Raw genomic sequence first — 17,366 nt, forward strand, 5'->3', positions numbered from 1 at the left:
AGATCTCTGGATGAAAGGGGCTGTACAGTATTTATGCTGAACTTTATTTAGCAGCCTTGACTGATGAAAGTTTATTTCTAGCATGCATGTCGATCTAAATCGGTACTACCGTTGTAGGAATTTGTATCTAAATAGATACTACACTTTGTGGGGCTTATAGATTCTTTTGAAAAACTGAGTTAAACTTGATATTACTAAATAGAGCATATTTTGCAGAGCAGGACAACACTCATGCAGTCCTTGAGACTTCGCTTTAGAAATCACAATTTGATAGCACAGCATAACGAGCCATATACCAGCTTTCATGCAGAAAAAATTCTGGCATTTAGCTAAAGAGTGATATACTGAAGAAAGACCTCAGTGCTCAGATAAGATATTTGATTCTGGGCTTGGTTCTCAGGAACACGTACACCCCTTTATAGTGGGATATCTGTATGCCCATTTTAAGGCCCCTTCACACTGCCAGTGTAGCGTAAAAGAGCCCTAGTGTAAGTGAGAATCAGGCCTTCCGTGAACAGCACTGAGTCTGTGTAATTGAATCAGGAACTGAATGTTCCTGTGTCTACTACTACTTCATAAGCAAAGCTTATCCTAGCTCCAACTCCATACGCAGTAATAAAAAATACAACCTATGCACAAGGGGGACAAGATTGCATTTCCTAACCACTAGGCATTTAATTCTCCCTAATAACATTGTATTAATGGAAAAATAAAAAAAGATTATGGGCACAATCCTCATCTCCAAGCTGGCCCCTTTATGTACCGTGTACAGAGCCGTGTACAGGGGCTCAATAAGCCATGATCTGGCCACGGGAGGATTCCCCCAGCACAGGAATGGCAGAATCCAGACAGGTCCTCTTCTGGGGAGCCCCCTCGCAAGCCCTGACACAGGAGACATGCCAAGGGCAGGGCTTTTGACGATTTGGGGGTTTGGGTGCGGAGCTGCAGCATGCAGCATTGTGGAGATTCTGAACAGCGCTATGGCCCACAGGCAGCTGGAGACAAGCTGCTGTAATTGAGGCCCCCAGAACAACTCAGGATCAGGAGGGTACAAAGGTGGCTTAAAAGCATTTTAGCCCCTCTCCCACTGTGCTGTGCCTCTTAGGAACTCAGGAGACAACCTCTCCCTTTGCAACTGTGATTTTAGTTAACTCTTCAGGTCCTCAAGCTTTTAGGTAGACTTTCCTTAAAATTGCTGTTTAACTATAAATAAAGTAATTGAATCTTATTATCAGGCCGCGTGCTAGGAAATAAACTAGAGATAATGGTAATCGCCTGGGCTATGACAGAATGGTGATAATTGGCAAACTGAGGGATTAAATATTTCCCTACATTTCATTTCAAGCAGATCCTCTACCACCAAGGAAGCAATCATGTTGTTGGCCTCAGTACCTGATGACAATTCCCTCCATCAGCAAATAATCTCAGAGGTATATCAGACTCTCATCTTAATAACATGCATATTTTAGTGCAAGCTAAACCCCAATTGATGAGTTTTCTTTTACAAGGCCTTAATACCCCCTACAAATCTAAGCTGGAGAACAGAATTTTACTAGGCTTAAGCAGGAATAGGCATCCCTGTTATGGTACTTTTGGAAAACTCCGCTTTGCCCTGAAAGTTAAATAAACTCAGAAAGCTCCTGGTTATGGTTTAAGCCCTGCTTGCCTGATTCATTTGAGTAATCCCACTCAAATCAATGATATAGCATAGAGTGAACAGGATTTATCCCTTAAAGACTCAGTCCTGAGGCAATTTCCTGCAAGTCCTCCCCATTCAACTTGCACAGACACTCAGGAGTTTGCTAGAGCCCAAGTGTTTGGAGCTGTGATATGCCAGTCATCATTACCAATAGGATGGCTCAGTTCCAGTGAGTTGTGTGTGATACTCCGTAGGGGTGGGAGCTGAGGATGGGGAGAAATCATACAGAGTCCCTGAAACCGCAGATTGAATTAAACAGCATCCATTTCATTTACAGCAAGTGATTATGCAAACTGATCAAACATAGGGGGAAAAGGGCAAATATGCTCCCTGGCTGGGAAGCTATTGAAGGATTAGGGGCAGGAGCCAGATCATTTTAAAGGCAAGGAAATTACTCTAGTTTCCCCCTAAAAATAAACCGATGGTGAATTCTTTTGCAGACTGTAAGGCAGTGTTTCTCTCAGAAAGGGAAGAACCCAAGATCTACTATGTTGTATGGGTGACACTACTCCTTTGCAGGGAGGCCTGTACAAGGCCAACACAGCACTTAAGTCCCATTTAAGCCCTCAAATAAGACTTAAGTGGGATTTAAGTGGTGCACTGGCCTTGTTTTAGACCTCTGCACAGAGTGAATTTCACCTTATATAACTAAAGCCTAAGGAGCACTATAGAACAACTTTTAGCTATTGTAGATTGCATTTTCATAGATTCAGAGGCACTCAATGTGCAACACTCAGGGCTGATTTTCAGATGTGCTAAGCAGCTGTAATGTCCGATGGCGTCAATGGGAGCTGTGGGAGTGCACAGCACTCTGTAAATAAGGCCCATGGTATCTCAGCTTGGGCACTCAAAAAATGAGGCACCCAAAATTAGTGGCCAGAGTTGAAAAATCAGTCCTTGAAGTTTATGAAAAACTTGGAGCCCTTTGAAGGGAAAATGTTATAAGCATGATAGCGTGCACATCCGTCTCCACCAGACAGCTACATTTGCATGTGTCTTTCCATTCCTGTTTTCATTCATTTATAACTTCCCCCGTTCAGGCTGAAATATTCCAGGCCTCATATCTGCCTGAACTGTTTTTTTTTTTTTAAGTTTGAGCAAAAGCAGTTCAACAGTTTTTTAATAAGAGGAGCATAAAAAATAAACATATGCCCCATTAGGAAAAGAAATCTTGCAGACCACAAGTTCTAGTACCAAAATGGCTTGGGGGAAAAAAAACAGAAATTGGGCCTAGAGGATCAGTGTGAGTGAGCACTCCAGTGAAAACTGGTTTTTGACCAATTAATAATCCATTGAAAATGACTCCCTTTGCATTCACAGTACATTTTACGCAGAGTTTTCTTGCTCATAAAGTATACCCTAAGGAAGGATGCATTGTATCTGTCTGCATGGCTCGCTTAGTTATGCTTATTATTAATTATTTGTATTATAACAGAGCTTAAAGTTTCCATTGTGCTGGGTGTCATACATACACATAGTAAGAGACAGCCCCATGTCTGGAAGATCTTCTCCTCTAAACAGACATGGCAAAGGGTGGGAAAGGAAAGAGAGGCCCAGGGAAATGAAGTGACTTGTCCAGGGTCACACAGCAGGCTGGTGAGAGAGCCAGGAATAGAACTCCTGATTATTAGTCTAGTGCTCTACCCATTGGACCATACTGTGCAGTAAAAATGCTGTGAGGGTGCATGGTGAATGTCTGCAGGTGTCCTGGCCTCATTATCTGTGCACCTAGAAATGTAAGAGCTGAACAGCTCATATGTTTTGCAACATAGAAGCTCCTGCCTCTGGATCTCATAAGATGTGGGATGGGCTGTTTTGGTGCTAACTAGGTTCTCTTTCTAAGATATGTATTTTATTCTCGGCCATGAAATTTCTTCTCAGCCAGCAGCACCACCTCCCTTTGGTGTACTTCAAGGGATGAGACAGTTAACTACAAAGCTAATTCAGCTGAAAATGTAGGTGGCCTGTATATGTCAGCTAATTTCCACCAACTATGTGTTATGCTTTATCTGGAGTACGTTGTGTAAGATGGTTTACTGGTTATAAATAACTTATGAGGACTCTAAGGCACACACAAAGAAATACAAATTACTACAAGATGTGATGACAGGATTTCTAAGGCAGCAGGAAAAAGTATGATATGCTGTTTTACATGAGGAATAATAGATGATCATTGGCTGTGATGGATAAAACAAGTGGGCAGTGTTAAGGTTACTGGCTTTTGAGTGCTTCCTTGTTCAACCTTAACATTCTCTTAATGTAACTGTTTTCAAAGGAATAATAATTGTTGTTATAAAGTTGCTCTGTGAAGTGTCAAACGTGGGGTTATAAGTGTGGTGCAGCAAATGTTTCCTCAGGCCCAGAGAATGAGTGTATCAGGGCCTCTCTCTAACTGTATTACCAGCCATGTCTCCTTACAGCCAATTACTGGCTCTGCTTCCTACCCAAGCCACAAAAAAATGGGCACAGGCCCAAACCACTTAAGAATTGCAGAAGATTGTATCTAGTGTCTACTATTGAAAAAGAAGGGAACAAGTTGTACCATCCTCAGGCAGCAGTTGGTTTTGCTCTCCCTGCAAGTATTGTTTTTTTAAATATATTCTAAAACAATGTGTGCTAAATACCCTCACCAGGCTCACTTGCTCTAGCTGTGTGCTAAAGTACCAACAAGCAAGCTAGCGTCCATCTATTTATTTTCAAGATGTTCTCCACAATTACCACTCCCCGCACCTCTTCTGAATCCTTATGAATATTATTGAATTAGCTGCACTTACCAAAACGTAATGAGGTCCGACCCCCGGCTTTGACCTGGGATTTGACTCCTGACTCAGTCTCCGATCCCCTGCTTTGGTTTCTGACTCCCAACTCTGATCACTAGACCTGACTGTCCTCGTCCTGATGCTCACATCCATAAGACCAGGACCCCATAATGGAGACGGGATTCCAGCCCCGTATAGTAGGTTCAATATTTTAAAGCTACAAAGGGGTCACTATTTGGATAACTGTGCTGAGGACAACGGAGCTGCTGGCACTGATGTTGGGACCTAATCTCCGTAGGTTTATAAAGAAGTAAGCCGACTGCCTGGGCAGATTTTCCCTCAAACCAGGGTTCCTCTGCAGCTGCAGATTTGTCAGTCTGTTGCAACCAGCCCTGCCATAGAACTTTCCTCCCTGAAATACAACATTTGGGGGGGGGGGGAGGATTTTAGCTGTAATTGGCACTCTTTCTTCACTTCACAAGGCAGTGATTCCTTAGCAACTGCTAAATGGCAACATTCTTTCTTTATTCAAATATTCTGGTTACAGAATCCTTTTCATGGCTCAACATTTGTTATTGTTTTTTCTGTTCCTTGGAATAGGAACAGCAAGTGCTTTGATAACGGGATTGAATAGGTAGTGTGTTTTGCTGAAGCTTTTCCAGTGCCTTTGTATCTTTTGCTGAAATTTTGCTATTTTGTTTTCTTTCTTTTTTCTTTTAACATTTTTAGGTGAATTTAGTACTTGAGGAAGGAGCCAGACTGGGAGTTCTGAAGGCTCAAGTCTCCTATTCATCCAGAAAACAAGCACAGCTGCCTGCCAACTCTGTAGGAGAAGGACCACTTCTAAGGGATATTTAGTTTCTATGGCCAGCTTAGTCCTAACCCCTTTCCTGAGACCACCAACACATCAATTAGCACTGGTTGGTGAGGTGAATTTTGTGATGTGGGTTCCTGTCCATTAGAAAGTGAACTGAAACTCCTTTCACATAGATTTACAAGCAGCCAGACTAATGGCTGTTGACCACTCCTGAGCTGAGCTAAAATTGAATGAATGCCCTAGATGTAAAAACTCCCTTCCTAATAGCAAATATATCGAGCTATTTCCTAGCTTGCTATTTTGTAACTTCTTACACCAAGAAGAACCTCACTGACTCATCGCTACTATCCTTATGCCTCCTACAGCAAGAGCACCCTTGGACAACTACATATTCCTCTTTCTAAACAATGAAAACCCACCCACACCAACACACCTATCCTGATTCTTTGCACTTGGGCTTGGTCCTACTCATATATTTGCTATGCAAACAGAGCTCCCATTGATCTGAATGAGAGATTGGACCCATAAAGCATAAATCTAAAATAAGGCCACCTAGATTTTTAGAATACCAGCTAAATGAATGCTTGTTAACACTCAACAAATGCTTTTATACGGTTGTATGAGGAGAATGAAGATTGCTAGGCTGGTTTTGACCCTGGGAATCTCTCATACCCCAGTGAAGTGCATTGCCAACCCATATGCAAGCCTTGAATGAGTCTGAATATGTAACTGGAGGTATGCTGATTCATGTTTGTAGTGCATCCTTTATCACAGCCTACCACTCCAGCAGCACACACAAAATATTAATATCTGATTGTATCAATAGTCAAAGCAATCCTATTCCTCTCTATATAGACCACCAGGTTTTTGTTTCTTCAGGTGCCCATTAGGTGATTAAATAGTTGGTTTAATTAAAAAACCTCACCATTTTAAAATAGTATTCTAATTTTTAGCCTGTGAATTTTCTTTCTAAAACCTTGACAGTCATGGTCACCACTCCCACATCCTGGTTATTTTCATTAGAACTAAGTTTCACCAAGATGTCCAGAATACGTCTATCGATCTATAGAAGTCCCTGAACATCCCCAGGCAATTCAGAAGTAAGCCTGTAAGGAAAATGGTGGAGTGGGGGGGAGGGGAGGAGAGTGTTTAACTGGAGAATTAAAAATTTTATGAAACAAAACCCAAGTCAGTGGGGTTTATTTTGGTACGTTGAGGAAAGATGTTTGTTTATGTATAAATAGTGGTGTAACTTTGCAAAAAGGATTGTAAATATGAGCATTTCATTTTTTCTGTTAAAAATCTGGCACAAAGCCTACACTCTCTAACTTGTGATTTCAATCTCCTTGGATTGGCATAAAGCCAGAACTGTTGGCTAATTTCCAATTTAATACCACAGCATCCAATCGCAGCCTGTGTCAGCATTTCCATTATAAACCTCTGTTTTCTGAGGTTTGTAATTTGGCTTTAAAAAGGTTGGTTAACCCAAGCCCAAATTTTAAAATAATAAAAAAAAATCTGTTAATGAGCTTGAATAGGACTTTTGCCTGAGTAAGGATTGCAGGATTTGGTTTATGTTGCAATACCTGTTCACCCAGGATAATTATCTACCTGGACACATGGCACCATAGCCATCAATGTCTTTAAGTAGGGGCTGCCCCATTTAAGACCATGACATTGCACCTATTTATACCAGCTGTAAATCTGGCCCATTGAATATGAATGAGCGACATCATTGTCTGCCATGGTGTGAACTTCAAAAAGGTAGTTGTGTATTTATAACCTTCCTCTCCCCCTTTTTATCTCTCTGTCAAGCTCCCACTATATAGTTCCCCTCATATGAAGTGTAGTTTGTTTAGATTTAAACTGCTATCCAGTGCTTGGGTGAAGAAGGATCATTTTTACAAACATTATTAAAGTGCACCACACTCCCTCACTACTATTGAGCAGTGATTAGTTTTTGAATGCCATCACATCTGTATGCAGGACCAGGTACTGGACTTGCCATGCATGGCCTCTCTACTATTTGTTGCAGTTTTAGAAGTTAGTGGTAAGATGATTTTGTCTGGTTAATAGCCCTCTGTCACAATGGGCTCAATTCTGTTTTCCATGAAGCCTGTTCGTGCGCATGGGACTGACTATTTGTAAAGGAGTTCAGCACGGGGTGCTGGAACTATTTGTATAGTGGGGGTGCTGAGAGTCATTGAACCAAATCGTAAACCCTGTATATGATGGAAACTTGACTTCAAGCCAGGGGGTGTGGTAGCACCCCTACTTCCAACACCTATGGTTCAGCAAGGTTTGGGTCCTCCATACCGTGTGACTTTAAGCCTAATCTCCCTGCATGTTTGCCTGTGTTTGTCAGAAGAGCCATTAGGTGGGGCTCTCCTCACAATGAAGAGGTTTCATTTCAAACCTGTAGGACACAAGTAAACAGTGCAATTAATACTGTCAAACATTATCAATATAGTACAGATAAAGTTGTCCCTAAAAAGAACCTATTCTGTGATTCAGGCACATTTTGCAATGATGTATAATAAGAGGTGCTCATAATTAGCATATTTCTATTTTATAAATATTTATCAAGGCTAAATTAAGAGTACAGCTGAACGCTCTCTATTAAAGTCAGCATGTTTTGTGGCACAACTTCCCTTCAAACAGAAATGAACAGACGTTCACTCTAGCCAGAGTTCCATTTCAGGATTTAGTGGAACTGCGCTATATCAGGGTTTGCGATAACTAGGTTCCATTTTACTAAGTAAGAGAGCAACCAAAAAACTAAAAATAAAAGAGCAGAACCAGAAACAGCTTTGCTTGTCACCCTCATATTTTAGGTAATACCTACAACTTAATTTTACTCCAGCTGCACGTTTCTTTATATGGCAACAGACACTGCAAAGTTGCACATTAAAGAGGAAGGAGCATATTTTTAGAAGCATGATGTAACACTGTACATTCAATCACTTCCCAGGGTTGCAGAATCAGAACTATAAGTTAGAAAAGATTTCCTAAATTTAAATGATGACACGCCACTGTTTTGACGCTAAATATCGAGCAATATCTGCCTATTATCCACCTATTTTTAGCATGATCTGACTATTAATTTGTCCAACAATACTGCTGTTAATTTATCAAACAATACTGCTGTTATTCCTCTGCATCAAGGTTATGTACACAATAGCGTTATCTCTGTGCTTTAATTTGACAAATGCTCAATTCTGAAACAAGGTGGGTGAGGTAATATCTTTTATAGGACCAAAATTTTGTTGGTGACACTGCATTCTGTTGGAGAGCGAGGAGCACATTGGAGGTATATTCTTCTCTCGGTCCACAGACATTTATGCTTGTAGCTCCTACTGCAAAAGCGTTATTCAGAGTTATACACACAAAACGTGGCCCATTGTGAAGATACCACATCCTGTTATTTTTAAAGATGAGTATGCCTCTAAATCTTTGCTACTGTCTTGTATTGCCCTTAAGAGGATGTATGTACAGTATTCTTGCTAATAAACGCTCCACACCTCTCTAACAAAAGAAAGAGTATCCTGTTCTATTATACCACATATTAAAAACTTTCATGGTATTCTTCGATGTAACAAACCAGTCATCTTCTTAAGTGCATAGGTTTTATACTACAAACAGCACAGGGTGGCAAGAGATTTATAAATAATTATTTTCTATTGCGACAACTGTTCAATTATTTTTAAATACTGTACCTTTTGCTTCCCACTATCACCAACCAGGCAGTAAAATTCACTGACCAAGTATCAGGAGAAATGTATTCTTGAATAAAAAGAGAAGTCTGTCAAAGATAATGAGAATTCTGCAACCAATCTGAAAAGCCCAAGGAAAGTGAAATGTGTATCTGCGACTGAATCGTTTATTTTAATAGCATCTGCCCACTTGTACCTACAACTACAGTTTGCCCTAGCCTAGAGTAACTTTCACCTGGCCCAGAAAGCGTGTGGCATGCAGATCTAGCTTAAAAACAGCTCTTCGCTAGCTATGCATGGCACACTCTGTTCCTTCCCTTTATATATTTTTATTACCATTTAATGCTGGTGTATATTTATAACGAGGTTAATATCAGCTTTGAACCCACCCACAAAGGGACTTGTGTAGCTGTCTGACATAGCTTTGGTAGATAGCAAAGATGTGCAGACAGAACAATGAGAAGTATACATCTGAAAGGGACAATAATTCTGTTTTCTTTGCGTGTTTGTGGGTGCGCATGTGAGAATGCTAAGACATCTGATTCCCACTTGAAACATCCACTTGCTATAATTTGACTTGTATTCTAGAGAGAACGTATTAACTTCAGATTATAACCGCCTAACTATTACATGTAGCTGTGTACAGACCTGTCACTGAAGGTCTGTGTAAAAAAAGGTGAAACATTTTGTTCTTGGAAACTTGTAATGTTGTTCTAGACCAAGATTTAATTCATTTATATACACTCCTTGGTCAGCCTGTAAGAAACAGATGCAATATAAATTGACTTTTAATAAATGGATTATGGGGGGGAGATGATTTAATGGTTTAATATTATTTCAGCAGAATTGATACAGGTCTCAGCAAAGGAAAGAATTCACTATGCAACAGATGACATGCCATTGCTTTTAAAACACAAAGCTCATTTACAAATAAGGGAGCAGAGAGAGGTGGCTCTCCCATAGCTTCTGTGGTGCACAACAATGAGAGATGTGTGAAACAGGTAACATTTTTTGCATGAAAGGTTTTGCCATTTCACTTTGGATGGCTTTGTGCAGATTAATTTCTCAGTGACATTTTACAAAAAGGTTATTTTTGTACTGAAAAATTCAGAAAATCCGAACTTCCCTGGCTCATTTTTGAGTGACGATTTTTTATTCTCTTCCTTGGCCGTCACGATGTCACTGCTCCTTTACCATGAGGGCCCATCCGGCTGTCCTTAAAGAGAGTCTATCACTACATGAATTCTAAAAACATAAGCAAACCTTATGGACATCTGCGTCAGAGCTAAGTGCCTGAGGAAATGTGTGTCATTCCCTGAATGTTCACTTACCACCTCACTTTTTATGGACAGAGCGGGAGCAAGGGGCATGCTTAAACAAATGCTATAGCCCCACACAAAGAATTCAACTCATGTCAACTCTTCTAAGAAGCAAAAGCCCTTAGGGGGAGTGTCCCAAGTTCTGACATATCAGTTATTCAAATTTGGAGAATCCACTTCACTTACTGGATTTACAGGATTCAGGGGTGGACAGCAACCACCATCATTCCCCTCAGGCTAAAATTGCTTGAGGTCAATCAATATCTTCAAACACATGTCCCATTCGGAGAGATCATGTGCTAACCCAAGGCACAAAATGGAGTGGATATGATCATCTGTTAGAAAGAACTAATTGTTACCATCAGAGTCAATGGGAACTCTATCTCCAAGGGAAGAATTTGGCTCAAAGGTGTTTTTTATGTGCACAGAAAATATTTCTTGTACTATATTAGATGAAAGGCTGGGGGAAGACAAGGAATCCATTTCAATTTTGGTTTGATGAAATCCTCTACCAAAGCAGAAAGACATCTAGACCTTCAGACACTAAGGTTTTGCATTTTATCTATCTACTGTTTAGGCCTGTCACAGGGCAGGGTTCTCTCACCCAACACTTACTGCATACAGTCCTCATGGACATCAGTGACAAGTTTAACACCAAATGCTTCATTTACAGTGTGATACACAAGTCCTTGTTCCCCCACAACATAAGGCTTTTGCCTTCTCCCTAGCCACAGGGCAAGGAGAGATTTCACCTCCCTGAGATCCTGGACATCTCTGGCCCTTCCTTCTGCTCTCTCTTTTAACTGTCCTCAGCTGAATCCCCTTGTTGACTGGTACTTAATTATCTCATCACTTTTGCTCATGTGGGGACCCTCATCAAGTACACAGAGAAGTGAGTCAGCCTGAGGCTACTCAAACTCTGTCACAGCCCCCATCACCACAGTATCTTTGTTGTGCCTCATAATCTTTCATAGATTTATCCTCAGAACACCCCTGTGAGGCAGAGAAGTATCATCCCCATTTTACAGATGGACAACTGAGGCACAGAGAGATTAAGTGACTACCCAAGATCATATGGAAAGACTGTGGCAGAGCAAGGATTTGAACCCAGGTCTCCAAAGTTCTAGGCTAGTGCTCAAACCACTGGGCCCTCCTTCTCTATAATAAGAGGCAAGCTGTGCAATTCACTATTTATATTTATTTTGGTATGGCGGAATGGAGGGTGGAGAAAACAGCATGTTTACCTTAAGAGTCTCTGAGATGGAGTCCCCTCACTGTCTTGGGCTCCCTCCTAAGGCAGTGATTGACATATCAGAACAATATAGCTGGCCTTAACGACTGTAAATTAAGTGACAAACATCAGAGGAGGACTGAAGAAAATTATCATTTTACAGCCCAAAGCTCATAAATCTAGTCACAATACTTAATATTTATACCTAACTTTACAGTTCACGGACCTGGTATATTATCATCTTTTCAATATCTAACTCTGGCTCTATCTCTTTTGAAGCGTAAATGAGAGGACCGTCAAGAAGACGTTTCAAAACATCTTTCTTACAGGGATTGCTATTTATTAAGGTAAATCACAGCTATTGTAGACAGCTGCTTTACTAATCTGAATTTGAAAACAGAACCATAAAAACCAAAGCCCGTAGAACTCCTGCCTACAAATAAAATAAATGCTTTCTTTTTTTCCCTGTAATCCTCCATTATAGGCTATTTAAGGACTAGACAATTGGGTTTGAATAAACATAATTCTTTTCATTTTTAGGGTGTCTGCTTTTTAAAATTCAAGCTCACTCTCAGTTCATAAATTAAATGTAGTGTTCATTCTTATGTGCAGCACTTTAGAAATAGCCTAGCAAATACTTTATCATTTGGCTGTCCTATAAATATCATTATACTGTAAGGACCAATGATGGTTGCAAGTCTGGATGACTTTTATAATAACAAATCTACAGTACACGTGGTCCTCCTTGGATGGATCCTATTACCAGCTGGAGAACTGCGGCCGATACTATTTGTGACCTACAGCTAAGCTGTGTCTGGCCGCAATCCCCGAAAAGGACAAAATAAACAAAGTGTCAGTATCTGTGGTGGGAACAGAGCAGAATTTGGGGAGTACTGATTGGGAAAATCCAGGCTATTCTCTACCTCACCTTTTCTGGAGTGAAATTTATCTAATATGAGATAATAAATGCTGAGTGGGTACAGGACTAAAGGAAGAAATGAATATCTTCCTGAACCAAGAAGTGAAGTCAACAATTAATGAACACATGCCTTTTCATGGAGGCCAGGACAATCCAATCATACAGGAGCGAGCAGCAAGTCATACCACTCCTGTCTGTGAATTTATACCATTTAAGGCATTAGAAAACTTTCAAAATTCCCTTCCATCATATCTATGTTATTAATCAGTGCAGAGCTGGCATTCAAAACAGAGCACATAGCAATCTCTTATTTTGCTGATTTTATCTTATGGACAAAATAAAAATGAAATATGCACATTATGCATTATTTTTCATGCAATAGTGAGAAAAGATGGAACTGAGAGAGACAGGCCCGTACTTTTTTCAGAGTAGCAGCCGTGTTAGTCTGTATCCGCAAAAAGAAGAACAGGAGTACTTGTGGCACCTTAGAGACTGTATCATCTGTCAATATTCATGAATGGAGCCCTTAGTGTAGGCATTGTTATTATTAATATTAGGAGTCCCAGTCATGAAGTAGGACCCCATTGCACTAGATGCGGTACAGACATAGTTCCTCTCTTCCCAACAGGGTCTTTTCTGTTTTGGTTCCTGCCTCAGAGTAGCTAAAAGCAGCAGATGTTGCAGTTGACTTAAAGACACATGAGGGAGGCAATATTTGTGATGAGTTGAGAGATGCCAGTTTGGGGGCATTCATAGTTTATGAGACATTCTCATTTAAAAAAAAAAATTACCTTCTAATTTAAAATAAAAACTCCACTTTCTAAAAAGACCCTTAAGTAGCAATGCCGAGTGGCTTGCCTCATTAGCCCAGTTTCAAATACCATTAACGATCCCGTAAAACTACAGTATAACAGTGACAATATTTGATGTACTAACATGTTCATCCAACATTGACTCTGTTTTTTCCAAAGGGAGAGTTACCATGTGAACAGCTAGTTACTTCAGCTGTGTTGTAGCACTAGAAATCACAAGTGGCTGGATTTATGGTACCGCACCACTATCCTGTATGCAAGCCTCATTAATGTGTTATTTACATAAAGAGCTTCAATCGCCACTGCTTTGCACTCTGTGTCATCGTTTACCACTTGTGCAAAGCAAATGCAAAACTACAGAATGGTACCATTTTACTCCCATTTTTCACAAATGTAAATGATCACTAGGGCTGCAGATTTATCACAGCATTTTTTATCCAAGATAACGGAGCATAACGGTAAGTCACAGGTTTCGCGATTTCTGATTAAAAAATACCATGACAAATCAGGAGGCGGCCCACGGCACTGGCGCCTGCAACTCCTGCCTTGCAGGGCTGGGCCCTGTTCCCCACTCTGGAGCATGGGGTTACAGTGCTGCTCAGGTTTGGCCTGGCTGCCACTCTGTCACGACAACGGAGGAGCAGTTGGACCAAACCTAAGCAGTGCTGCGACCCCCAGGCACTAGGTCACACGCTCAAATTTGCCCCACCCCACATTCTGTCATGACCCCATGTGCTAGGCTGCAATGTCTGGAGCAGAGAGGCAGCCCCAGCCCCTCCCAGAACCGGAGCCGCAGGAGCTGCCACTGCCGGGTGAGTTTATTAAAATCACGGGCACAAAGACAAGTCCCAGACAAATGGGAAAACCACAGTATCCATGACATTTTCCCCACTGTGACAAACCTGCTGCCCTAATGATGACACAAGGTGTAAGGCAGAGGAGAATCAAGTCCTGGGTACAATTTAATTATAGTTCTCGTTAATGTTGTTGTCTTTCATTAGTTTCTGCTTTCAAGACTATTAGCTTTATTTTAAGAAGAAAAGTCAGAAAGACATTTATATCTAGATGGGTTACTGGAATTAGACAGAATGCTACCAGATAATGCATCATGTTAAGTGAAGTAAGCATATTAATTTACTAGCTCACGAAACGATAACAGGAGCCTGAAAGCACTTACGTTGCTTTCATCCACTAATCAATATAATTATCTTTAGCTTTCTTCAATTTAATTATTGCTTTTTACAATCAATATCTATTTCATTAAATCACATGCAACTGAAGAAGGGATCAGAGTTCAGAGAATAATTTAAAGAAAAAGATCTGCACAATCTCCAGGAAAGCCTAGAAACAGCCTAGCTGAAGACACTCATGCATTATTAGGACAATAAATTTATCCCTCATTCTACTCTACTATTAGGGATGATTCAACATATTCTGTATTGAAACTGCAAAATGTATGAAAGCATCTCCTACAGTTAATTATTTCCACATCAATGGTTGGCAGTTAAAGTGAAGGGAAATATAGAATATCTTTGAATGCAACCTGATGCTGCTAATTCACCAGAGCACTAGAGGTGAAAATGCTATGGGTACAGTTCAGTTAAAAGCTGTATTTGCCTTTTGCCAAAAAGGGCAGGGGGAAGGGGCGGAGGAGAAAATACAATAATATAATGATTTTAACTTGTTGTATATTTAAATGGAGTCAAATGAAAAGTTGAGCCCAAAAAGGAAAAATTAGCAAAATTTTTCTTTCTGCTGTTACTCGACTGAGCAAAAATTTTCATATATAGCCTGAGTCTGGCTGCAAATTTTGCCATAAAAGAATACTTTGACCCCAGTGAAAACTGAGTTTTAAACCTACTCACTTAGTTCTGAGTGCACTAATGAGCCTGGGACCAGGTCCAAAGCCCATTAAGTCACTGGGGGTCTTTCTACAGACTCCAATGGGCTTTGAACCAGGCCCTTTATTCTTTTCAACAGCAGAAGGTTCATGTTTATTTATCTTCCATCATTTCAGCACAACACCCAGTTACATCCTCATCAGTGGTCAGCATCAAGGTTCATAGGGTTATATTCCCAAGATTTGCCCTTGATTTATTGTGTAACACTTGGCAAGTGACTTAACCTCTGTTCCTCAGAATGTCCAGCTGTAAAATTTACTATAATACCTACCTCAACAGGGAATGTTGTCAGAATTAACCTTTATAAAGACTTTGATTTCAATGGTGGTACATCAGTTCACACCAACTGAGGATCCCACCCATGTCCAGTTTGCCTTAAGTTCCCTGATTTGACACTTATTCAGGGCTTGACTCAGTAATATTTTTGCTCCAGAGAGTTGACATCCCGAAAATATTTTGAGCACCCACTACTTGGTTAATGAATTGAATGGAAAACTGACTTTCCAACTCTCCTCATTCCATGCTACCAGTGCAGAGCACATGTCTTCTTACTGCCAACTGCCATTGCAGTCTGACTGTGCTAGGACACTATGTGTCCCTCCCATCTGTCACAAATGCTTGATCATAAGCTATGGGCTTTCTCTGAGTTAAAGTGTTACTAAGGCCAGAAAGGGGGAGAAAAAAATTAATAATTGTATGAAACTGGACATACTGGAAGACTAAGACAATTGGCAATGGAATATACAGCCTCTCTCCTTCTAAGTCACTGGTTTGAATCTAGCTCAGGTTAACTAGTGACTGAAAGTTATCATCATCCAGCTGCTTCATGGCCTGCTTCGTGGCCTCAGTCCAGTTCTCAATGGAAAAGTGTCTGCATCACAAAAGTCATGATTAAAACCAAGATTATAGTTATCTAATGTGCAATTATTATGCACCCATCAACTCAGCAATTTAGCAGAGAGGCCAAGGAACTTGTTGCCTGACCTATTCTCTCACCATTATAGGAGGTTCCACCGGGTCAAGGTTGGGACAATGTGTGGGTAAATAAAGGATGTCAGTCTCCAGAGATGCCACCTAGCACCCATGTAATTGTTATAGGGTGACCTGTGTTGTAGACCCTTTGCAGTCCCTCTCAAATGCACCCCTCATGTGACAGGATTTACTTCCTTCAACAAGGGTGGAACCCCACAGTTCAATCACTTAAACTGAATAACTGGGCTGCAGCCACCCTGTTTTCCAACACTGTTAACACAACCAGCCCACGTGGATTTGGCACTTGCAAGAAACTTTCCTCCAGAAACTTCCCAGCCTGTGTCCAGCAGCTGATTAAAGTGACTCAAAACAGCTTTTTCCAAATAAACATATTGTTTATTCACCCAAAGATTCACAGCAATCAGAGAACTGGGTTAAAATAACAAAAATCTACATGCATCTGGTCTTATCTAGGAAGCCTAGGAAGGTTCACTTAACCCAGAAACCCCCACCTCAGGGCTGGGATAGATAGAGTGACCTCTTTCATTCTCTGCCTCTAGCAGGGTCTCTATGTCAGTGTCTCTCTCCTTCAGTTGCTACTGGCCACTTACCTGCTCCTTCTTTAGAGAAAAAAGAAGAACAGGAGTACTTGTGGCACCTTAGAGACTAACAAATTTATTAGAGCATAAGCTTTCGTGGACTACAGCCCACTTCTTCGGATGCATATAGAATGGAACATATAATTGGCCTCTCAGAGTTGGTAAGACAACTCCCACCTGTTTATGCTCTCTGTATGTGTGTATATATATCTCCTCATTATATGTTCCATTCTATATGCATCCGAAGAAGTGGGCTGTAGTCCACGAAAGCTTATGCTCTAATAAATTTGTTAGTCTCTAAGGTGCCACAAGTACTCCTGTTCTTCTTTTTTCTCTAAAGAAGGAGCAGGTAAGTGGCCAGTAGCAACTGAAGGAGAGAGACACTGACATAGAGACCCTGCTAGAGGCAGAGAATGAAAGAGGTCACTCTATCTATCCCAGCCCTGAGGTGGGGGTTTCTGGGTTAAGTGAACCTTCCTAGGCTTCCTAGATAAGACCAGATGCATGTAGATTTTTGTTATTTTAACCCAGTTCTCTGATTGCTGTGAATCTTTGGGTGAATAAACAATATGTTTATTTGGAAAAAGCTGTTTTGAGTCACTTTAATCAGCTGCTGGACACAGGC

The 17,366-nt window shown here is 40.7% G+C and overlaps 1 protein-coding gene and 1 long non-coding RNA gene across 2 annotated transcripts in view; one reads left to right on the forward strand and one right to left on the reverse strand.

The window, feature by feature from the left end:
• The window catches only part of LOC117887667, a 54,990-nt gene extending 49,561 nt beyond the window's left edge, over positions 1-5,429 (forward strand). Inside the window, exon 3 of the long non-coding RNA XR_004648182.1 lies at positions 5,188-5,429. This is a non-coding gene — a long non-coding RNA (uncharacterized LOC117887667). The remainder of the gene's footprint in view (positions 1-5,187) is intronic.
• PITPNC1 (phosphatidylinositol transfer protein cytoplasmic 1) overlaps positions 1-17,366 on the reverse strand; it is a gene marked incomplete in the record, with an annotated part of 179,748 nt that overhangs the window by 38,844 nt on the left and 123,538 nt on the right.

The sequence above is a fragment of the Trachemys scripta genome, chromosome 14 (genome assembly GCF_013100865.1).
Source record: "Trachemys scripta elegans isolate TJP31775 chromosome 14, CAS_Tse_1.0, whole genome shotgun sequence".
NCBI classification, from domain to species: domain Eukaryota; kingdom Metazoa; phylum Chordata; order Testudines; family Emydidae; genus Trachemys; species Trachemys scripta.